Genomic DNA, 25183 nt, shown 5'->3' with positions numbered 1-25183 from the left:
AACCATCCAACCAAATGAGTGGGAGACTGTGTAACTGTTACAGACAGAAACAGCCACAGACAAAGGACAATAGAATCTTTCATAACAAGGGGAAAAGGTACAATTCAGATAACGTTCAAGATAATGGCTAAGGATAAAAATGACCTCGGCTAGAAATTGTGTTTTATAACGTCACAAGTGTTTAGAAGCTGTTTTTGGCTGAATACAATAAGGTGAGACAAGTGAAATAACAAGACACTAATTGTTATTGCTTACTGATAACCATAAAATAACTGTAGATTTTGGTCTGTCTGTGAAAAATGAGCTTATCATTTCATAAAAGTATACAACTGATGGAATATATTGTTTGGAGTGTCCGTACCCATGGGAAATGCCCTCGAATAGGCGCTTGAATAAATCCCGGGTAAAAGTGCCTGGGTGTCGTCTGGTCGGTGACAGGAACCCAGTGGGTTGAATAACTGAAAGTTCCTGAAACATAGAGCTAAGAAAACCATCAAATAAGCCGCAATCTTATTATATGCTAGAGCACATTTGAAGAGTTGATTGGCCTCACGATGGATGTTAATTGTAAGTGATTTGAATAACACATATCTCTACTCCTTCGCTTTGTATGTTACATACTGATGCATTGACATTTTCCTGAAAACGGAAATTACTTCGAACATTTTTTGGAACATCCCATAATCGGCATTCTCCAGAATATTTTATCACCATGTGAGGGTATTGGAAAGGCAAGAGAGAAAGAGAGAAAGAGGAAAGGCGCTGCGTGCATCAGTGAGAGTGATGGAGCATGATCCTTGTTCGGGGGTAGATGCTAGAACAGATTTCAATGAGTGTGCGGGAGCAGAGAGAAGACGGTGACCCTTATCCTGGCAGAATGGGGAAGGTTATTGATGCCTGTCCTGTATTGTTGGACATTTCTTCAGACCGCAGATCCTGCACTTAGCAGGGCGGTGAGCTCACACCACTGTGCAGGGCCGCTCCAAACTGAGAAAGCTCAACCGTTTGCCAATTGACCTTTTAAGGGTGGTACCAGTGCCAGGGATCACAGAATATCCATGGGGCATCCAAGAGATGGTGTTTACGTCCAGCCATGAAGGATGGGAGAATTAGACTGGTATTGAATGATAGGGACACTGTGGGTAGTTAATGAGGTGAGTTCGATGTTATTTATTATAGGAAACGAACTCAGCCTCGTATAGATAATCCCTCAGTCACACTCAATGAAAATGGCACTGAGATAAATTATTATTAGTTTCTGCCCAATGAGTTGAAGAATCTGCTGACTCCACTCCCAGTTACAAAGCTGAATAATGAATGCTCACCAAAAACTCTCCATCATCCGAACTCACACCAATATCCCATTCATCCATCATTCCTGGGAATTCAGGCTCGTGTTGCTGACTGCTGTCAAAATATCTTCATTTCAGCATTTTGAAACCTGTGATCTTCCATGAAATTGTCTCTCAATCTCCCTTTCCCTCTTTTCCTCAAAATTATTTTGTTTGTTGATACTTAAACTGATTCCCGCACCATCTCTCTCTGGCCATGACGTTCACACCCACAGCACCCCCGTGTCATGGTACAATGGACATATGGGGCTTTAAATGGATGGGAGCTGCACATCCTGTCGCTCCCACCATGGTCTGCAGGTTTCCCCTCACTATGGGCAGAAATCCTACACAGTGTTGCTCAGCAATGTACTGGAGTGGTGAAAACAGCTGCTTTGATGGTAACTGCTCCAGGTTTACAGATCCATTCACTGCACAGATTCCCATACTGTACAGATGCCTTGTCAGGGTCTATAGAGCAAGACACTGGTTTGGACTGCATATCACCCCATGCGGGACAGACCGTTTCGTCAGTGTTTCTGAATGAATGCATCGGTGTGTACTGTACTGCTCCAAGTGTTGGACAGATAACTAGTGGACTGGATAGACCGGTGCTATATTCCATCCTGGACTGATTGCTGGTTTGGACTGAACCTGGTCTGTACAGTGCGCCATGTTGAGCAGATATCTCATCTGGGCTTATATGGTCTGGGCTTATACGGTCTGGGCTGGATCTGTGGGGTGGATTAACACTGAGATTTAATTTCTGATAGAGCTATCACTCCTCCAGCATGGCGCATTCCGCTATTAAATCCTCTGTTTCTGCAACATGTTGTTCATTAAGTAATTAGCCAACTAAAAAGTGAATGTCTGTCATTTTTGTTATGGAACTGAGCAGTCACATCTCAATATACATGATGAAGGTAGTCCTGACCGGAACATTTTCTTATTTTAAACATAAATGTGAGGTGCTGTGTTTCAGATGCAATTCACTTAGTCAAAATATTCGGCATTAAGCAAAACACAATGTATTCAACCACTGTTGACAAAACACAAAAATATCAGAGTAATAGATTGTTTAAATACTAAACAATAACTGTTCCAATACGGTAACATCCTATAAACACACACTTGTCAAACAACAAATTCAGGAAACAGATTGTCTCACATGCAGTTCTCCAATCCGGGAGGAAAGAACATCAAAAGACAATTCTGAGAGAAATCTCAGAGAGAGTGTGTAGCAGCCAGGAAAGATGTTCACCCTTCCAACCCTGCTGAGACCCCAGCAATAACTGGTGAAAGGTAAAACTAAGAATCCTGGTTCTGTGAGAGTTTGACCGACACTCCTACAGGACCAGGCCCCAGCTGCAAGGACCACAAGGAATGGACTGTATATACACAGTCAATTCCACTGTAGGACCCTCTCAAAAATGCCTAATCTCACCTAAGCCTTTACATGATGGTAAGATAAATGTCAAAGTTAAACATAAATAAATAAAAGGAAAGGATGCAGCGCGCCTGGTTATCAGACACAGCCGGCCTTGGGAACCCAGCAATTCCGACCCTGCCACAAAGGATCATCGAGCTAGTGAATAGAAAGCATCATCTCTCTGCCTCACCTCTAACTTTACAATTGGAGATGATACCATTAGCCCAATAGTCAGTGATGCCAACATTCCAACCAGACCAAGTATTATTGTGACTTATAAGCATTGTAAGTGAAAGGAACTGTTTGTACATTAACTGTGATTGATGTCAGTCTCCATGGATACTAACTGTCTCTCGAGGATTTCCCTCTTCTATTATTAAGGGGCTTCCTTCAACCTGTTATTCCATAGTATCAGCGGCAGCGTCATCCTCAAGATGATTGGGCTCAGCAGCTACAGGGAGAGGGAGAGGAAGAGAATCTTAGAACAATAGACTGGAATGTTCCAACAATGGACAATAGTTTTGTCCTTGGGTCTACACTTGCTTTCTCAGGTTTGGGCATGGTTAGAGTTGAGGATACGAGCCATCCTGGTTACTATCCCATCATCGCTATTATTGTTGTTCCTGGTAAGCCTATTTCTGTTAATTATCTTAGCGATGGTGAAGGTTATTGCTATTTGTGTTCATTATATATAACAAATACATAACCTGTTACCTTCAGTTTCATTCACAAATTCCACTTCATTTCTTTCAATTTCGGAATTCTCACTCATAAACATCTAAGAAGGAACAAGACTGTTCAGACCTTGATTTTTCCTTTTACCCTGAACTGTTTTGTGTCTCTATATTCTCTCTGTTATCAACACTGCCTACACCCACCACTATAATATCCCCAGTCTCCAGCTCTGCCTCAGTGCTGTTCCTGAATAAGCCATCATCTGCCCCCTTGTTAACTCCAGATTTTACGGCTCCAGTTCTTTACTGACCACTCTTCCAATTACAAATATTTTGACCACAAGTTTGCACTTGTCTCTCCAGTTATTTCACAATAGGGACCTCATATCACAGTAATAATGTCACTGGCTGTGTTATCACTCTAAAGGCATAGTTTCAAATTCTACCAGAATCAATGATTGAACTTAAATTCAAATGGCATCAATCAGAAAGAAACCTCATTTTACAAACGGCAACCATAAACCATCAGGGTTTCTTTTATTATTTCACTGATAGCCTTTGGTTAAGAAACCAAGTGTGACAATAAAAGGTTAGCTCCATATTGCCTTGACAAATGGGCTCGGAGTCAACGGCAATCAGTGATGGATGACAAATGCTGCCCTTGCCAGTGATGCGGACATCTCGTGAAACAACAGAATTAAAGGTGAAATAAACCAAGGAACTGTAGATGGTGGAGATCTTAAATAAAATGCCCCAGCATCTGAAAATATTGGAGAATCTAAGCAAGTATGGCAGCCTCTGTCAGGAGAAAAGCAGATAAAGTTTCGAATCTAGTGACCCTATATCACAACTGAAAGCAACTGGGAAGTATTGTTATTTATATCAGGGAAGGTCAGATGTGTGAGGGCGAGGGTTGTTGAATGGATGTAGAAATGCCCAGCGAGAGAGAGAGAGAGAGAGAGAGAGAGAGAGAGAGAGAGAGAGAGAGAGAGAGAGAAATGAAAAGCAAACATAGGTTTGCTGATAATCACCCAGAAGGGAAATAACATAGGTGCTTATTCTAAATTTTCCCCTTTTCCCATATTCCTGAATATCATGTCGATTTAGATGTGTCCCTGTTTAAATTGAGTTATATTCAAGCTGTCTTTCTTCTCTGAGTGTGATGATCAACTCCATCGGCCATACTGGTGCTGCCCTTATAGTTGCTGAGATGAAAAGAAACGGAATGTCACATTGTTAACTGATTTTTTTGGTGAAGGGAACTGTAACTGTCGGACTGTGCAGAGATGTAGCTGTTTTGTTCTGCTATAGAACAGAAACGTTTTCAACACTGAATTGGTACACCGTATGTGCGAAATTTTGACTTGCTATTCTCATTACAGATAAAGGGATGTTCTGTGGACGCTTTTTATAGGTTTGTGTTATCAGCTGCTGCGTCCATCCAGAGAGACCCAAGGGAATGGTGACCCCACTCGGGAGAGATATGAGCACTGCATTTACAGAGTGTTCTGGTTCCATGGTAAACAAATGGAGTCGAGGTTACACAGAAGGGAAGTTCCGTACACAGGGAGGGCCAGGGCACTGCATGATCCGACCAGGAATTTCGAAGAACATGTGTCTAAGCTGGACCCATTCCAAGTGCAAAATACGAAACCAGCGTCTTTCAAAAATGAGGTACTCACTGAGCTGGGTCCCCTCCTTCAAACTCACACCAGGACTGTGCTGACACTCACCATGAAGTGAACTGGAGTGTTTCTGGAAATTTCCAGGCAAGAGTGCATGACATATCCATCACAATGAAGTGGATTGGATTGAGTCTGAAACTTTCCAGGCAGGAGTGCGTAACATAACGGGAGTGCAGTCCTCCGATATATCACTAGCTGATAGAAGCCACCTGCCTGCTGAGAGGAATACATTGATTCTGTCTCAACAGAAGAAGGTGCAGAAACTAACTTCCAGAAATACTAGGGAACGAGGTCCCTGGTGAAAATGAGGGGCTGCACGAAATTCGAATTAATGAAGAGTATGTTTTAGAAAACCTATTCGAATTGAATATTGGTATTTTGCTGGAACTGATTAGCTACATCCCCGAGTATTGAGGAGGTAGGAACACAGCTAGTGAAAAAAACTACTGACTATTCGTCAAAACTGGTTAGATTGTGGAAAGGATCATGCAGACTGAAAACAGCTATTGTAAACCTAAACATTTAAAACAGGACGGAGAGGGCAAACAGAAACCTAAACAGCTTGATGTCAGCTGTAAGAAAAGTATTGTAACCTTTTATAAGTAATGTGACAACTAGACACTTGGAAACTAATGATATGATTTGGTAGAGTCAGCCTCGTTTCAGGAAAGGGAAATGATCTTTGATCAACTTGCTGCAGTTTGTGGAGATTGTCCGTTGTGACATCGAAAATTGACTACCAGTGGGGGTAGAGGATTTGAATTTTCAGAAAACATTTGACACGGTTGAATACTGGTGAGTGGGGAATGTTAGAGTCCATGGGTAGGTAAGGGTGAAACACACAGAATGGATCAAAAATTGGACAATGGGCAAAATGAAGAGAGTAGTGTTTTTTCTGTGGGTGGAAGGCTTGTGGGGTTTCAGAAGGATCAGTGCTTGGGCAATAGCTGTTCGCATGGCAAAACATGATTCAGGTGGGAACAACAAATAAAATGATTCTCATTTACGTTTATTAAATGGTGAGAGGCTGGGAAGTTCTGTTGTTGAAATGGACCTGGATGTCCTTGGTTATAAGTCATTAACAGAATTCAGATGGGACAGAAAGTAATTATAACTGGAAATGATATCTGGTCTTTCATGCAAAGTACTTGAAGTACCACAGTAAACATACCTTACTTAATGGTAGTGCTTTGTTGAAAGAACATTTGGGGTATTATGTACAGACCGAGTCTACATTATAAATAATGCTCCTGGCATGATGGCATCATTAGGAGAGAGAGCGGTAACTATGTAGTTAACCTGTAGCACTGTGAGAGAATACCAAGGTGAAACTTGATGGTTATGGACAGACACTCCTTTTGTCCCAAGCAGCCAATGATAAGGTGAGAAATTTCGTACTTTCCATAGGATGCTTTATTCCCAATAGTTTACGTACCACTGCATAGAACTCATTTCGATTAACAGAGAGGTACAGGCTCCGAATGAACTCTGAACACTGTAATGCGCAGTTACCGTGTGACCCTCCACTCAATGTTACATTGTCCATAATCCTGTCAGCAGCCACAATGCCTTCATTCTGAAACAGTTAGCCATTCCCCACCAGCTTCTGAATTCCAGAGAGAACAATGGTCTGTTCTCTCAGCGACGGAAGATGCCTTTGAGACTGGTTAAAAATATAGCTTCATTCCCACTGCCAGAAAAAGCATGCTAACATAACCCTGATGCACAACGAAGAATGAAGCCACGAGGAATACCATGGAACAGTCCATCTGTGCAGTTCCTGCGCTATTTGTTTATTATGCTGAAGCATTTCAGAATCTTTCCTGTTCCTGTGTTAGTGTCTTGAGAAGCTGAATGGCCTCTTCCTTTTCCTTTGTAAGCGACTCCAGGTGTGAAATGGTCACTTGCTGATCCCATGTAAAAGATTTGTGGGAGTGACCAGACTCCTTGTCTTCCTATGTAAAGGCAGAAGGGATGGAATGGGCTATCCCTCTTCTTGTCCAGTAGTTTTGATGGGCCGAGTGACTTTCCCAGATTCCTGTGAAGCCAGATTAAGGTCCTGGGTGAACTCCTCCGTTGACTGTGGAAATGAGCAGCGCTGTTTCATGAATGTTACCTACAGTTTAACAGCACAGGCTTGAACGTTGTCTAAGTCTTGTTGCACATGGACACAGACTGCATCCGGAGGTCAAGGATGACGAAGTTTTCTGAGTATTGTGTAACGTACAGCAAATATCCCCACTTCTGATCGATGTGGGCTCAATGTGATGAATGGCTTGCTTCCTCATAGCAGGAATTCCCTGCTGACAAACTGGGGCTGCCTGGACTGAGGTATCTACCCTGAGGATCTCCTGCAGAGATGTCCCACGGCTGAGATGATTGATGCCCACAGATGATAAACATGTTCCGTTGTGCTATGGATGACTCCAAACACTGGAGAGTTTGCAATGGATTCTGATGAAGTGCAATTTTGTTCAGGATCGTTGATGTTAAAAACTTCCTTGATATCAGGGCCAGTCGCTCTTTGCTAAGTCCTTGTATTCACCTCTAATGCTCATATCAATAGGGCATCGTATAGTAGCAGGCAGTGATTTCTTCAAACAGGGGGTAGTGAATGTCAGGAATTCTCTATTCCAAAGAGTCAGGGGAGCTATAGAAGTAAGTGGCCTCCAACTGCATCTGTCAAGCAGGTTGGTGGGTTTGAATGGAACATCAGAACAGGAGCAGGGTTAGATGGTTAGACACCATTAACCTTCTCCAGTAGGTACTAGGATTGTGGCGGATCGGGTTGTGGTCTCAGCCACACTTTCCTGTCTGTATCCCATCATCTGTGACTCACTTCTCTGTCAAATATTTAACTAACCCAGATTTGGATAAATGTGAACAAAGAGGCAGCACATCCCTCTGGAGAAGAGAATTCTTACTCAAATGGTCCTTTTCGAATTTCTCCTCATCTCCCTTACAGTGTCATGCAGCATGGAGAGCTGCCACATAACTCAGACATCCCAATCTGATGTAGTCCTACTTGCCAGCATTAGGCCAGTATTCCTCTAAATCCTTCCTATTAATATGCATATCCAAATGCCTTTTAAATGTAACTGTACCAGCCTCCATCACTTTCTCTGAGAGCGCATTCCATACACACGACACAACCTGCATGAAAACATTGACCCTTTCCTTTCTTTCTCCTCTCACCAAAAGCCTTTGTCCTATAGCTTTGGAGTCCCCTAACGTGGGAAAAAATGCCTTGGCTATTCAGAATTTACATGTTTCTCATCATTATATAAACCTCTACAATGTCACGCCTCAGCCTCCGATGCTCCAGAGTAAACAAGCTCCAGACTGTCCAGCCTCTCCTTGTAGTCTAATCCCTCCATGCCCGGCAATATCCTTGTACATTTTTTCTGAGCCCTATCAAGTTTAACAACATCCTTCCTGTAAGAGAGCGAACTGAATTAAACACAGTATTTTAAATCTGGCCTCAGCAACATCCTACCCAGTCGCAACATTATCTGCCAACTCGCATACTCAATGCACTGATCAATAAAAAGCAAGCATACGAACCCCACCTTCACAACCCTGCCGACCTGCGACTTTACTTTCAAGGATCTATGATCATGGGCCCTTTTGTTCAATGACGCTCCCCATAACCTCACCATTAATTGTATATGTCTTGCCCTATTTTACCTTACCAAATGCAATACTTCACATTTATCTAAATTTAACTGCATCTATCACTCCTTGGCGCATTCGCCCATCTGACCAAGGTCTCATTGTAGTCTGAGGTAAAACTTGCTGGCCATTGCGCCTCCAATTTTAATGTAATTTGTAAACATAATAAACAGGCAAATATTCACATTCATATCATTTATAAAAAAATGAAAAGCAGTGATTCAGTACGGCTTTTTGTGTCACATCACTGGTCATAGACCTCCAGTCTGAAAAACAGTCCTTTGCCACCTCTGCCTCCTACCTTCACTCTAATTTTATCGTCAATTGGCTAGCTTATCTTGGATCTATTTATGACCTAACCGTACTAACTTGTCTGCCATGTGGAATCCTGTCGACTGCCTTGTTGAATCTGTCTGGACAGCGTCTACCACACTGCCATAATCAATCTTCTTTGTCACCTCCTCACAAAATCAACTTCGTTAGAAATGATTCCCCATGCACAAAGCCATGTTGACTATCCTGCATCATTTGTTGTATTTGCAAATACATGTAAATCCTGCCCCTCTCAATGCTCTCCAAAAATATGGCCACCAATGACGTCAGGCTCACTGATCGATAGTTCAGGTCACTATTCCATTTCCTCGTCCCACGCTTCCGCTGCTCAGTGCAAATGTTAATGTAACCGGGTTGGTGATATGATCAACAATATAGGTCTCAGACAGTGTGCGGATTAGGAACGAGTCAGGCAGGATTCTTTAATCTGCTAAAACTAACAAGTTTATGACCGAAACAAAGTTACTCACACTAGGATGGAAAGATGAATGACAAATAATTGACTAATGCAAACCTGTGCGTTGATGTTTCCCTCTCTATAAATACTGACACATGCACACGTTTGATGACAAACTGAAATATATAATCTCTGCAAAAAGTTAACTTCAGAGAACTGTGCCCAAATATTAATTGAAGTCATGACGAAAGGAAACATGAGTGATAGTTTCAAACATCATTCAGCTTATGAAGCTACCCTGCTCTTACAAGCTACTGGTAATGGGATAACTTCCTGGAACAGGTGGATTTAGTTGGATGGCCTTTACTTCAGGCAGTGGGGCGATTCCAATCAATCCTCGACAGGAATCCTCCATGAGTGGTAAAGACGACTGAGGAGTTTTCAGCTCACACACATTGCTGGGAAGAGGAACAGAGAGAGAGAGGGAGCAACAGGCTGTTACTTCTCAGGAAGGGTGCATTTCCTCCCTCCCTAAGTTGAATCACACAATAACGTTATCCGGCCCCAAACTGGACCAAATGAAGTCTATTTGAACAGTGTCTGAACTATGCGAATCCACCACATTCCCTGCTCCATGTAGGTACATCACTGCTGCTGTCGGACACCCAGCCATTTCTTTTGGAACAAACAACGCCACTAGGCCTCAAAGCCCTCCGCTTCTTTCTTTCCCGCCGGGGACCAACCAGTACCCTTCCACTGACACCCTCCTTCGACTGACTGAACTGGTCCTCACTCCTAACAACTTGTCTTTCCAATCCTCCCACTTCCTCCAAACCAAAGGAGTAGCCATGGGCACCCGCATGGACCCCAGCTATGCCTGCCTCTTCATCGGATATGTCGAAGACTCCAACTACACTGGCACCAGCCCCCCACCTTTTCCTCCTCTACATCGATGACTGTATCGGCGCTACCTCGTGCTCACACGAGGAGGTTGAACAGTTCGTCCACTTTACGAAGCCCAACCTCAAATTTACCTGGACCGTTGCAGGCTGCTCCCTCCCCTTCCTAGACCTCTCCATTTCTATCTCGGACGACCAACTCAACACGGACGTTTACTATAAACTGACCGACTCCCACAGCTAACTAGATTACACCTCTTCCCACCCTGCCCCCTGTAAAAACGCCATCCCGTATTCCCAGTTCCTTCACCTCCACCGCATCAGCTCCCAAGAGGACCAATTCCAATATCTAACAACCCAGATGGCCTCCTTCTTCAAAGACCGCAATTTCCCCTCAGAAGATGCTCTCCACCACATCTCCCCCACTTCCCGCTCCTCCGCCCTTGAACTCCGCCCCTCCAATCGACACCAGGACAGAGCTCCACTGGTCCTCACTTACCACCCCAACAACGTCAAAATATATTGCATCATCCTTCGTCATTTCAGCAACCTCCAAATGGACCCCACCACCAGGGATATACTTCCCTCCCCTCCCCTATCAGTGTTCCGGAAAGATCACTACCTCCGTGACTCCCTCGTCAGGTCCACACCCCCCACCAACCCAACCTCCACTCCCGGCAACTTCCCCTGCAACTGCAAGAAATGCAAAACTTGCGCCCACACCACTCCCCTCACTTCCCTCCAAGGCCCCAAGGGATCCTCTCATATCCATCACAAATTCACCTGCACCTGCACACCCATCATTTACTGCATCCGCTGCACCCGATGTGGCCTCCTCTACATTGGGGAGACAGGCCGCCTAATTGCAGAATGTTTCAGAGAACATCTCTGGGATACCTGCACCAACCAAACCCAATTGCCCCGTAACTGAACACTTTAACTCCCCCTCCCTCTCCGCCAAGGACATGCAGATCCTTGGCCTCATCCATCGCCAGACCATGGCAACACAGCGCCTGGAGGAAGAGCGCCTCATCTTCCGCCTAGGAACCCTCCAACTACAAGGGATGAATGCTGATTTCTCCTTTTTTCTCATTTCCCCTCTCCCACCTTTTCTCAGTCCCAACCCTCGGACTCAGCACCGCCATCTTGACCTGCAATCTTCTTTCCGACTGTCCTCCCCCACCCCATCTCCGGCTTATCTCCCTCACCTTAACCTCCTTCCACCTATCAAATTCCCAATGCCCCTCCCCGAAATCCCTCCTCCTTACCTTTTATCTTAGCCTGCTTGACACACCCTCCTCATTCCTGAAGAAGGGCTTATGCCCAAAACGTCGATTCTCCTGCTCCTTTGTTGCTGCCTGACCTGCTTTGCTTTTCCAGCAAAAGGTATTTTCACTGTCGTAAGGGAGTCCAGAACTAGACGGCATAGGTTTAGGGTGAGAAGAGAAATATATAAAAGAGACCTCACAGGCAACTTTTTCATGCAGAGTTTGGTACGTGTATGGAATGATTCATGAGAGCAAGTGGTGGAAGCTGGTACAACTGCAACATTTGAAAGGCATCTGCATGGGTATATCAGTAGGAGGGCTTTGGAGCGATATGGCATGTGGGACTAATTTGGGTTGGGATATGTGGTCAGTATGTGGTTAGACCGAGATGTCTGTTTCCATGCTGTACATCTCTAGGACTCTAGGCCTCTATGGCCCAGTCTTCACTGTTCCCTGTGGGAATACCACAGACAGTACAATTCTAAGGAGATAGGAACATCCTTATCTCAATCTTAAATGGGGAAACATTTAATTGTAAAAGTGTGTGAACCTTACAGCAAGTCGGCTTCCATTTTTAAAAAAAATGAGGGCACAACCAATAGGAAAGACATAGACCATTCAGCCCCTCAAACCTATCCCAATTCCCATTGGCGACATTAAGTAAAGTATTTATCAAACACAGCCTCCACTGGTCCCTTGGTTAGCCATTTCAGATAGCGTAAACCATACAGCGTATGCAATTGGTGCAGATCTAGACTGTTTGGTTCAACAAGTCTGATCTGCTGTTTAAAAAGGGCTGACATGTTTCTCAACAAATTTATCCCGCTTTCTCACTGTTATCTTGATCCATGTATCAATCAGAATATATCTATCTGTGTCTGTGATCTATGTCTATATGCATGTGTGTGTTTCAGCTTATTGGCAGGATGCAGAGGGTAGTGGAGGAAAGTTGACTTTTGAACTGGAGGCCTGTGACCAGTGGCATTCCAAAGGGATTGCTGCTGGATGCACTTTTGGTTGTCATTTACATCAATTACTTAGATGAGAATTATGCTAAGTATGGTGAGCACATTTACAGACGACAAAAAGATTAGTTATATAGTGGAAGGTGAAGAAGATTACATAAGATTAAAAGGAGATCATGTTTAATTGCTCAATGTATCATAGAAATGTACAGCACAGAAACGGACGCTCTGGTCAAACTCATTCGTGCGAACCAAATGTTGTAAGTTAACTTAGTTTCATTATTCAGCATTTGTACCATGTCCGGCTTAACCCTTCCAATTCATGTCCCCATCCAGATGCGTTTTAAATGATGCAATTGTCCCATCCTCCACCACTTCGTCTGGCAGATCGTTGCAAACATATAGATTAGATTACTTACAGTGTGGAAACAGGCCCTTCGGCCCAACAAGTTTACACCGCCCCGCCGAAGCGTACCCACCCATACATCTACATCAACCCCATACCTAACACTACAGGCAATTTAGCATGGCCAATTCACCTGACCTGCACATCTTTGGACTGTGGGAGGAAACCGGAGCACCCGGAGGAAACCCACGCAGACACGGGGAGAATGTGCAAACTCCACACAGTCGCCTGAGGCGGGAATTGAACCCGGGTCTCCAGCGCTGTGAGGCAGCAGTGCTAACCACTGTGCCACCGTGCCGCCCACTTCTGTATGAAAATGGTCCCCTTAGGTCCCTTTTGTATCTTGTCCATCTCATCTTAAATCTATGTCCACTCGTTTTGGACTTCCCTACACTGGGGAAAAGACCCTGAATATTCACCTTATCCATCGTCCTCATGATTTTACGAAACCCTAGAATGTGCAAGTTTGACTCCAATCAAAACGAATGGCTGTGTTTTCATTAATCCTGGGCCTAAATTTTGAAATTCAATACTGACTCCTCTTCCTTCTTCATCACATCACAATTCTAAATTCAGTTTAACTACTTGTTCAGCCACATTATGAAATACCTCTGTGGGATTTGAATAAAATCTTATGGGCTCAGAGATAGACATACTACCACCATTTGGAAACAATTCCTGAAGCTGCAACATTATTCTTCTGTGTGTTTGTTCATCAGACACTTTTGAAATACTGTGGCATACTTCTGTGACAGGCAGGTCTTGAATCCAGACATTCTGGTCCACAATGAGAGACACTACCACGCAATTTCATGTATTGGAATCTAACTCAGAGCTCTGGCTCAGAGGCATGGGCGTTACTCACTATACAAGTCTTAAACCATGCCCAGATTTTGGGTCACATTTTAAATGTCTGCTTTCAGCTCGGTGTGGATTCATTAAAATTTGGTTAACTTTACTGACTCACACAGTTAAATGAATTACATTGTTAAACAGGTGAAACGTACTCACGTCAACTCTAGATTGTTGAGTTTATGTGTGCTGCCTTCGAGATAAACTATGAAGATCTTTAATTGCTTGGCTATGGTTTCCACCTGAAGTGGCTATTATCTGACAGCTGCAATATGAGAGAGAAAGCATCCTGCAGACACACTCTGCACTATCAAGGATCTGGAATAGATATTTATTACTGAGCACCAGAGACGAAGAAAGAGCATACTTTCTGGATCAAAAACACCAATCACTCTTTCCTGCTTCTAATGTGCGGCTGCTCTCTTCTTAAAACCACGAAGGAATCCAAGGCAGCTGATTACTGTCCAGCCTTTCTTCCCCAGTACGATTAGTCACTGGACTGAGGAGTGGCAGATGGATTTTAATTTCAATAATTACAATGTATCACAATTTGAGAAAACAAACAAGGAGAGGACACCTACAATTAAATGTCGGGCCATTGGTAGTATTTTAGAACAGAGATATCCAGCGTTCTGTTTTTTTTTAAGTTTGCACTATGTGTAGGCACGGGTGGTTATGAAGGCGTTTGGTTTGCTAGCCTTCATTGCTCAGACCTTTGAGTACAAGAGCTGGAACATTATCTTCAGGTTGCACTGGACATTCGTGAGGTCTCTCCTGAAGTACTGTGTAGTTATGGTCACCCAGTTACTTTGAGGATATTATTGAACTGGGGAGGGTTCAGAAAGGATTTGTCAGTCTGTTGTTGGGAATGGAGTGTTTACGTACAGGCTCGATGGGCTGGGACCTTTGCCACTGCAGCGTCGAAGCTTGAGGCATTATCAACCTTATAGAGTTTTATAAAACATTTAGGGGTGTCGATAATGTTGAATGGCAGGTGTCCTTTCCTTACGGTGGTGGATTTCAAGACTAGGGGGTAATTTTTAGATGACAGGAGAAAGGTTTACAGAAGAGAAAGTGTCATAAACCTACCCAGCTCTACCCAACCTGTCCCTGCCAAACAGATGACCTATATTAATATAGTTCCATTTGCCAGCATTTGTCCGATATCCCACTAAATACTTCCTATTCACGTGCTCATCCAGATGCCTTTTAAAATGTTGTAATTGTCCCAGCCTGCACAACTTCCTCTGGCAACTCGTTATATATAAAGCACCCTCTCTTTGAAAGCGTTGCCCCTTACATCCCTTTTTCGTCTTGTCCCTCTGAACTTCAAACTACGTCCTCTAGCTTTGGAGCATGCTACCCTGGAGAAAAGACCTTGGCTATTGACACTACCCATTCTACCTGTGAGTATATAGGTGTCTTTTCGATCGAGTTTGGGATTGTTTTAGAATAAGAAGAGGAAGTTTCTTAAAAGACATAGATTCATAGAGCTGTATAGCATGGAAACAGACCCTTTTGTCCAACGTGTCCATGACAAACAGATAGCCAAAATTATTCTCCTCCCATTTGCCAGCATTTGGTCAATTTCCATCTAAACCCTTCCCATTCATCTGTCCATCCAAATGCCTGTTAAATTTTGTAATTATGCCAACCTCAATACTTTCCTCTGGCAGCTCATTACACATGGACCATCCTCTACATGACGATATTGCCCATTGGAGCCCCTTTTTGTCTTGCCCATCCCACCTTAAACCTTTGCCAACTAGGTTTTTGACTGCACTACCCTAGGGAAAAGACCTTGGCTATTCAATCTATCCGTTGCAACAATGATTTTACTAACCTCGAACATCAACCCTCTTCCTCTGATTCTCCAGGGAAAACAAGCTCAGCCTATTCAGCCTCTCCCTGTAACTACAACCCTCCAACCACGGCAACCTCAGTGTAATCCATTCTTGATCCCTTTCAAATTTGACAACATCTCCCTACAGAGCAGGGAGATCAGAGTTGCATACAGTATTCCAAAAGTGGCGAATCAATGCCCTGTACAGTCGCAATCCAGTCTCCTAACGCATATACACAATGCACTTGACCAATAACATATCAAATACTTTCTTCACTGTCCTATCTACCTGCAAATCCACTTTGAAGGAACTATAAACCTGTACTCTGAGGTCATTTTGTTCAGCAATACTTCCCAGTACTTTATCAGTAAGTGTATAATTCCTGCCCTGATATGCCTTTCAAAGACGCAGTATCTCACATTTATCTAAATTAAACTCGGTCTGCCACTCCTCGGTCCATTGGCCCATCTGATTAAGATCCCAAAGTAACCTTCTTTGCTCGCCACTATACCTCCAATTTTGATGTCATCTGCAAATCTACTAACTGTCTTATGTTCATATCGAAATCATTTATATAAGTGACAAAAGGTAGCAGACCCAGCACCGACCCTTGTGGCACTCCAATGGTCACAGGCCTCCAGTCTGCAAAACAACCCTCCAACACAACCCTCTGTCCTCTACCTTTGAGCCAGTTCTGTATTCAACTGACTAATTCTCCCTGTATTCCATGTGATCTAATCTTGCTAACTAGTCTCTATGGCGAGCTATGTCGCATGCCTAACTGAAGTCCATATAGATCACATCCAGCGTTCTGCCGTCATCAATCCTGTCCGTTACTTCTCAACAAAAACAAAATCAAATTAGTGAGATATGATTATCCACGGACATCCCCATTTCACTATCCATATAAAGGGCTTTTGTCCAGATCGTCGATTTTCCTGTTCGTCAGATGCTGCCTGACCTGCTGCGCTTTTCCAGTACCACTCTCATCTAGACTCTGATCTCCAGCATCTACAGTCCTCACTTTTGCCTATCCCTAATCAGTCCTTGCCTTTCCAAATGCATGTAAACCCTGTAGCTCATGATTCCCTCCAACACAGTCCACCACTGATGTCAGGCTCCCCAATCTATTGTTCTTGGCTTTTTCTTTCCATTTTGTTTAATAGCAAATCTTTAGTCAAACTCATGATTTCCAGCATCTCACCTGTGGCTATTGATGATGACAACATCTCAGCAAGGGACCCAGCATCAATTCCATCGCTTCCTACAAATTTCTTGGGTCCACCTGATCAGCACCTGTGAGGTGATTCATTTTTTTACACAGCATTTGGTTCGTGAAGAGAATGAACTTCCTGAGGAAGTGATAGCTTATGGGTAAAGTTATAGTACTTAAAATGCATTTGGTTAATTCCAAGAATAACAGAAGATTTGGACAAATCTGGGCCAAGCGCAGGCAGGTGGGACTGGTTTAGCTTGGGATTATGGTCAGCATGGGCTGTATGGGCCGATAGGCCTGTTTGCAAATACCCTGTATAACTCGATGAGTCTCTGTGTGTTTTTACATCCAAGTATGAATCAGCATATTTCTGTTCGTGTTTGTCTATTCCTGTGTGTCTATATATATCTCTGTTAACCTCTGTGCGCATGTCTATCTCTCTGTGCATGTTACATGTGTTCCTGCATTAGTGTGTGGATCTGTGTCTCTGCATCTCTGTGCAATGGGAACTCTTGTTTTTTGGTGTGAATCACTGAAACGGTGTCAAAACCGCTCTCCTTTCCTCTCCCTTTCCCTCTTTTCTTTAAAGTGATACAATCCCACACTCTGCTGGTCTGATTTAGATCTTATCAATCCTTTCTCACATGTCAGGTTACTCGTAAGAGTAAAACATTTAAAATTCCAAGGTACAGGAAGTGCATTAAAATTAATCTCATCGCCTTGGAAAGTGGCTCACTCGGAATTGCTTGGATATAATTGCAATGGAAATATGCTTTAATGAGTAGACTGTGTGTTGGAATTACTACCCAGTGACAAAACATTTCCACATTGCAGAAGGAGCGCAGACATTTCTCCACACGAACATGTTCCACACTGCGTGCCTAAGTACAATGACAATCCTCTCCATATCAACCGAGTGTGTGCATGTGCGTGAGTGTATGTGCGCGCGCGTATGCGTGTGTGTGTGCTTGGTGCAATAAAAATTCAGGTTGGATTGTGCTGTGAGCTGCTGCCCTCCCTCTCTCCCTCCCAGACTGAATCCCTGATCGTTTACACACTTTAGCACCACTATTACAGTGGGGTGGAGGGTGGGGGTGCAACAGAGATTGACAACAACAGAAATCTCCGCAGCTCTGGAAGCATCTTTGGACAAAAATCAAAGTATGACGTTTTGGATCGAGTGCTCCTTACTCAGAACTCATATCGGGGGATATTACATCACTTTAAACACCACAGGGTCTGCCAGACCCGCCCCACACAGATACACGCACGAACACAGACACATAGAAGCACATTATACATTGACAGTAATGCAGACCTGGAGAGTGTGTCAATATTTCACTCTCTCTGTTTGGTGTGTGTCAGGATTTTTAGGTGGAGTGTCACTGTAGGACAATATCAATATTTGCAGATACCAAACATGAAAGAATTGTGAAGTTTGTTGAAGACGGTGTGGAATTCCAACTGGAAAGTTATAAATTGGTATAGTGTTCAGCTGTATAGCAGATGAGGATCAATGCAGCACAGTATGAGAGATGGTCTTTAGTAGAAAAGACTTTGAAAAACTATATAAAACAGGTTGTACGGTTATAAAGGAGGTGCAGGAACAGAGGGCCCAGGATGTATATTTGCAATCAGGATTTAATAAACAGTTGCCACACACAAAATGTGAATTTGCCTGACAGCTGCTGCTCCCAATTATCACTCCCTAGCTCCTGCCTGATACTGATGTAACTTGCCTTACCGCAGTTCCATAGCTTCTCAAAATGTCCTGACTTATCCATGATATTAGCTACCTTAAAACTGAAGGAATTTCCAAAATGTTTCCAAAATGCTGTCCCTGAAATGTCAGTCACCTGTCCAGCTCATTGGCCAATACGAGGTCGAGTATTGGCCCTTCCTGTAGAGGATTATCCACATACTGTTTCAAGTAACCCGTATGGATGCACCAAACATATTCAGTCCCATCTAAGCCACTTACTCTATGGAGTCCAAGTCAATATTGGGGATGTTGAATCACTCCCTATGACAACTGTTTTTATTATACATTTCCAAAACTGGGCACACAATTGTTGTTAAAGTCTAGGTGGCTGTTGAAAGGAATATAGCATAATCCCAACACAGTAATTGCATCAATCTTATTTTGGTGGTGTACTCATATTGCCTCAGCGGATGATCCCTACAGTCCGTCCTCTCTGAGTGCAAATGCAACATTATCACTGATTATTAATACAACTCCTCCACTTATTTTAACTTCCTCTATATCTCGCCTAAAAGAACAAAATCCTGGAACGTTGAACGCCTAGTCCTGACTCTCTCCAAACTAAGTGTCTGTAATGGCTGCAACATCATGGTCCCATGTATTGATTCAGGCTGTAAGCTCATTTGCCTTACCCATAATAATCATTGCGTTGCAATAAACACACTTTACCCAATGCCATCAGATCCTGACCTGATAGTTGGTTTGAGTTTCCCTGATGTAAATTCTTCTCTTCTATTCTCCGCTAATCAGTAAAACAGACAATATTTAAACAGACAATTCCAGCTTCCTCTCTTGTTCCTTCAATACGTACATTGAATCACACACTCTGTCCAATTCTAGTAAAGTGCTGGATAATTATTTTACATTAAACAACTGTCTCCAGCCACTCACTCTTTATTCTACAACTCTCTCTGGACCAATGGATTGACATCTTCCTTGTTCCTCTCTCAAACAAATTTCTATAATATTAACATAGCAGTTATATATATATATATTCACCTAAGCTCCAAGTTCATCCGTCTTGCCTGTCATACTCCTCATATTATAATCAGCACACTTCAGACTGCCAGGCCCATTGTGTTTAGTAACCTCTTCTGTTTGTTGTTGGTCTTAGCTGTACTGGCATTCGTCGCCAAATCCGCCTCAGTCGTGTACTTGTGGACCTACTGCTCCGGTTCCCTCTGTGCCCCCCTCCCCCCAAAGGCCACACTAGTTTAAACCCTCCTGAGTGACAACAGCAAACCTGCCTGCTAGGAGATTTTTGCCAGTTCAGGTCTATCTTGTCCTTCTTGTGCATATCTTATCGACTTGGAAATCCCAATGATCCACATATCGGAAGTGTTGCCTCCTCGACCAGCTCTTTGCCCATGTATTTAACTGTACTACCTTCCTATTCCTAACCTCATTGGCTCATGGAATACTCTTGTCATACCAAAAGTTAATTATTATTTCAGCGTAAATCTGGAAAGACTTTATTTCTTTAAATGGACAGACTTGAAAACAAATACTTAAGAAGGAGAAAATGAGGACTGCGGATGCTGGGGATCAGACCTTAAAAATATGTTGCTGGAAAAGCGCAGCAGGTCAGGCAAAATCAAAGGAGCAGGAGAATCGACGTTTCGGGCAAAAACCCTTCTTCAGGATTCAGGAGGGTGTGCCAAGCAGGCTAATCTATAAGTTAGGGAGGAGGGACTTGGGGGAGGGGTGTTGGGAATGCGATAGGTAGAAGGAGGTTAAGGTGAGGGTGATAGGCCGGAGAGGGGGTGGGGGCAGAGAGGTCTGGAAAAAGATTGCAGGTCAAGATGGCGGTGCTGAGTCTGAGGGTTGGGACTGAGAAAAGGTGGGGGGAGGGGAAATGAGAAAGCTAGAGCAAACTCCATTCATCCCTTGGGGTTGGGGGGTTCCTAGGCGGAAGATGAGGCGCTCTTCCTCCAGGCATCGTGTTGCCATGGTCTGGCAATGGAGGAGGCCAAGGACCTGCAGGACCTTGGCAGAGCGGGAGGGGCAGTTAAACTGTTCTGCCACGGGGCGGTTGTGTTTGTTGGTGCATGTGTCCCAGAGGTGTTCTCTGAAACGTTCTGCCAGTAGGTCGCCTGTCTCCCCAATGTTTCGGAGGCCACATCGGGCGCAGCGGATGCAGGGAAGATTAGAGCAGAAATGACGAAGGATGATCCGACGTATCTGGAGATTGGTGGGGTCGTAGGTGAGGACTAGCAACCCCACCAAACTCCAGACAGAACCCCACTAGTCCTCAGCTACCACCCCACCAATCTCCAGTCTGATCCCTACTGGTCCTCACCTACCACCCCAACCAACCTCCAGGTAGGTCGGATCATCCTTCGTCATTCCCGCCACCTCCAAACGGACCCCACCACCAAGGATATATTTCCCTCCCCACACTTATCAGCATTCCGGAAAGACCACTCACTCCGCAACCTCCTTGTCAGGTCCACATCTCCCACCAACACAACCTCCACTCCCGGCACCTTCCCCTGCAACCGCAAAAAATGCAAAACTTGCACCCACACCTCACCCCTCACTTCCCTCCAAGGCCCCAAGGGATCCTTCCATATCCGCCACAAATTCACCTGCACCGCCACACACATCATTTACTGCATCCACTGCACCCGATGTAGCCTCCTAAACATTGGGGAGACAGGCTGCCTACTTGCAGAACGTTTCAGAGAACACTTCTGGGACACCCGCACCAACCAACCCAACCGCCCCGTGGCTGAACACTTTAACTCCCCCTCCCACTCCCCCAAGGTCCTGCAGGTCCTTGGGCTCCTCCATCGCCAGACCATGTCAACACGACGCCTGGAGGAAGAGCGCCTCATCTTCCGCCTAGGAACCCTCCAACCACAAGGGATGAATGCAGATTTCTCCAGCTTTCTCATTTCTCCTCTCCCCTCCTTATCTCAGTCACAATCTTCGGACTCAGCAGCGCCTTCTTGACTTGCAATCTTCTTCCCGACCTCACCGCCCCCACCCCCTCTCCGGCCTATCACCCTCACCTTAACCTCCTTCCACCTATCGCATTCCCAACGCCCCTCCCCCAATTCTCTCCTCCCTACGATTTATCTTAGCCTGCTTGGCACACCCTCCTGAATCCTGAAGAAGGGCTTATGCCCGAAACGTCGATTCTCCTGCTCCTTTGATGCTGCCTGACCTGCTGCGCTTTTCCAGTCATACATATTTAGTATGAGTTCATTAACTGGGAAAGAGGAATCTCTGATTCAGTCCAGTGATGACAGGATCTCATACTATCACCTCCACCAAACCTGCTTCACAAGTAACTCAATTTTGCCAGAGCAGCGAGGAAAGAAGGAGGAGGGAAGCAAGGGATGCCAGGAAGATTAGGGCTTAATTTATATCTGGGCAGTGGCTATAGCCGAGATACAACACGTGTATCTCCCTAATGCCGCCATCCTCTAACCGGAAGGAAAAGACCCTGTAAGGTATGGCTTTTATTTCTGAAGTTTCTTTTTCATTTATTTAAGTGCATTGTTTGCTTTTAGTTAGTTCATATATTGCTAACCTTACAATGGCAGGGGAGCACAGAGCCGTGGTATGTGACTTACTTGATGTGGGAGCTAACGAACTTGTCTGACGTTCCTGACTCTTACACTTGCAAGAAGTGTGTCCAGCTCCGGGTGTTGTTTGACTGCATGACAGTTTTGGAGCTGCTGATGGACTCACTGAGGAGCATCCGCGATGCTGAGGAGTTAGTAGATAGCACGTTTAGTTAACTGGTCACACCGCAGGTTAGGATTGCTGAGGGAGACAGTGAATGTCTCCAGCTAACATATGATACAGAAACATCAACCGACTCGCCATCGTTATTGTATTTAGCTAGTGATGAATTTGTTGTTTTTTTTATTATTAACTGTTTTATATCTCTGCTTATGCAACTTGTAGCCAATAGATAAACAAAATTCAATTTAAGGCAAATTCATATTTCGCAGAGTTCCAATTAGCCAATCAAAGCACATCCTTTCTTTGTCAAACTTGCACATTACCTTCTGAAAGAATTCTGGCAGACTTGTCAATGGGACCTTTCCTTGACGAAGTCATGCTGACTCAGTCCTATTCTAGTACGCACCTCTAAGTACTGCATTGCAAGGGCCCAGTTCTTCAGCGAAATATCCCAGGCCAAGCCATCTCCAGCTGCTTCATCAATATCCTTCCCTCCATTATAAGCTGTGGCGGGCAGCGGTGTTCTTTTTTCTCTCTCTTCACAGAAAGAGCGGGAGCAGCAGAGGAAGTGACGGCAAACAGAGGGGCAGCCGGGAAGGAGAACAGTGAGTATAAATACTCACCCTTTAATCGCCAACGGTCATTTGAGTGAGAGCAGCCGCGTGAGTTGGCCGGAAGTGAGGTTGGAGCGCATAGCTGGGCGGGAAGGTAAGTGATTAGTATTTGAGTGGGTGTGTTCTAGACCCCAGGTCCTACTTTCGTAGGGCCTCCTCTAACCGAGCTTTAAAGTCCACAGGTAAGTGACTCAGTGTTATTGACTCAGTGTTCTTGTTTTGGAGACAGTGTACAGTCATAACAGTGCAGGCGGTGGAATGTTCCTCCTGCAGGATGTTTGAGTTAGGGGTGACAACCGATACTCCTGCCGACTTCGTCTGCAGGAAATGCAGTCAGATCCTGCTCCTCACCGAACGAGTTAGGGAACTGGAACTGGAGTTGGACGAACTGAGGATTATTCGAGAGGCTGAGAGGCTGATTGATAGAAGCTACAGGGACATAGTTACGCCGGAGAACAGAGGTAGCTGGGTAACAGTTAGAGGTGGGAAGGGGAAGAAGCAGGCAGTGCAGGGTTCCCCTGTGGTCGTTCCCCTAAAAAATAAGTATACAGCTTTGGAAACTGTTGGGGGGGACAGCCTTGCAGGTGTAGCTGCAGTGAAGGGGTCTGTGGCTCTGAGACTCAAAAGGGAAAGTGGAGAGGAGGAGAGCGCTAGTTATAGGAGACTCTCTAGTTAGAGGGACGGACAGGCGGTTCTGTTGACATGTGCGAGACTCTCGGATGGTTTGTTGCCTTCCGGGTGCTAGGGTGTGAGACGTCTCAGACCGTGCCTTCAGAATCCTTAAGGGGGAGGGTGTGCAGCCAGGAGTCGTGGTACACATTGGCACCAACGACATCGGTAGGAAGAGGGGTGGGGAGGTCATTCAAGAGCTCAGGGAGTTAGGCTGGAAGCGAAAAGCTAGGACAGACAGAGTCATCATCTCTGGGTTGTTGCCAGTGCCACGTGACAGTGAGGCAAAGAACAGGGAGAGAGTGCAGTTGAACACGTGTCTGCAAGGATGGTGTAGGAGGTAGGGCTTCAGATATTTGGACAATTGGACTGCATTCTGGGGAAGATGGGACCTGTACAAACAGGACGGGCTGCACCTGAACCAGAAGGGCACCAATATCCTGGGGGGTAGGTTTGCTAGCACTCTTCGGGGGGTTTAAACTAATTTGGCAGGGGGATGGGATCCGGACTTGTAGTCCAGCAAGTAAGCTAGCTGTGTGTCAGGATGCCCAAGACTGTAGGGAAGCTGTGGAGCAGGTAGCACTAAGAGGGACTACTGGCGGACACAGATGGGCTCAAGTGCGTATACTTCAACGCAAGGAGTATCAGAAATAAGGTGGGTGAACTTAAGGCGTGGATCGGTACCTGGGACTACGACGTTGTGCCCATCACGGAAACGTGGATAGATGAGGGACAGGAATGGCTGTTGGAGGTTCCTGGTTACAGATGTTTCCGTAAGATGAGGGATGGTGGTAAAAAAAGGAGGGGGGTGGCATTGCGAATTAGAAATGGTATAACGGCTGCAGAAAGGAAGTTTGAGGGGGATCTGCCTCTGGAGGTAGTCTGGGCTGAAGTCAGAAATAGGAAAGGTGCAGTCACCTTGTTGGGTGTTTACTATAGGCCCCCCAATAGCAGCAGAGATGTGGAGAAATAGATTGGGAAACAGATTTTGGAGAGGTGCAGAAGCCACAGGGTAGTAGTCATGGGCGACTTCAACTTCCCAAATATTGATTGGAAGCTCTTTAGATCAAGTAGATTGGATGGGGAGGTGTTTGTGCAGTGTGTCCGGGAAGCTTTTCTAACGCAGTATGTAGATTGTCCAACCAGAGGGGAGGCCATATTGGATTTGGTACTCGGTAATGAACCGGGATAAGTGTGAGCTTATTAGTGGGTGAACATTTTGGTGATGGTGACCACAATTCTGTGACTTTCACCTTGGTAATGGAGAGAGACAGGTGCGCACAACAAGGTAGATTTTACAATTGGGGGAAGGGAAATTACGATGCTGTAAGACAGGATTTGAGGAGCATACGTTGGGAGCATAGGCTGTCACGGAAGGATGTGGTGGAAATGTGGAACTTTTTCAAGGAGCAGATACGACGTGTCCTTGATATGTATGTACCTATCAGGCAGGAAAGAAATGGTCGTGTGA

The sequence above is a fragment of the Chiloscyllium punctatum genome, chromosome 33 (assembly GCF_047496795.1).
Source record: "Chiloscyllium punctatum isolate Juve2018m chromosome 33, sChiPun1.3, whole genome shotgun sequence".
Classification (NCBI taxonomy): Eukaryota; Metazoa; Chordata; class Chondrichthyes; order Orectolobiformes; family Hemiscylliidae; genus Chiloscyllium; species Chiloscyllium punctatum.
Note: the sequence above shows the minus strand (reverse complement) of the source record.